The following is a 630-nucleotide window of genomic DNA, read 5'->3' as shown; positions in this document are numbered from 1 at the left end:
TGTTTCTTCCTTGTAAGAGGTTATGTCTTTCTTTCCCCCGATTGTTGCTGTTATCCATCATGCCTTGGGCGGAGCTGATATCCAATAGTTGTTCCAGAAATTTCTCCATTGCTTCGTCCCATGCTTCATTGTTTTGCACCAAGAACTTTAACAACAGCTGCAAAAGTTGCTCTGTCTCAGTAAATAAACTGTTATCACCATTTTTCTTCTCAACCTGGGAAGAAGAGTGATCTGTTGAACTGCAGATGACTCAATAAGGAACCTTATTAGTTCCTTGGCAGCTCACAGACTCCTTTCATCCTTCCTTCCAGCTGAAGATATATGGCAAATTATCCTTCCAATTAAATTAAATTCCAAGCCCTCTTAGTGTTATTCAGTTCACTTCATATATAATAAAGGATGGGGAACAGCAAGTTCTAAGTTTCCATCATAAACCTTTTGCAATATAGAGCTTTATTCCCTTTTTCCTTTTTTTTTACACACACAGTTCATTTGATATTATAATCCAATTTCTTCCATCCTCTCTTGTAGAAATATAATTTGAACTAACATTCAGAGGAGAGTTGCTGAATCATAAATGTAGAGAAGAAAACTTTAAATAAAGAAAGCGTGAGCTCCCCACTGCCCCGT

The sequence above is a fragment of the Podarcis filfolensis genome, assembly GCF_964270895.1.
Source record: "Podarcis filfolensis genome assembly, chromosome: 4".
In the NCBI taxonomy this organism is placed as follows: Eukaryota; Metazoa; Chordata; class Lepidosauria; order Squamata; family Lacertidae; genus Podarcis; species Podarcis filfolensis.
Note: the sequence above shows the minus strand (reverse complement) of the source record.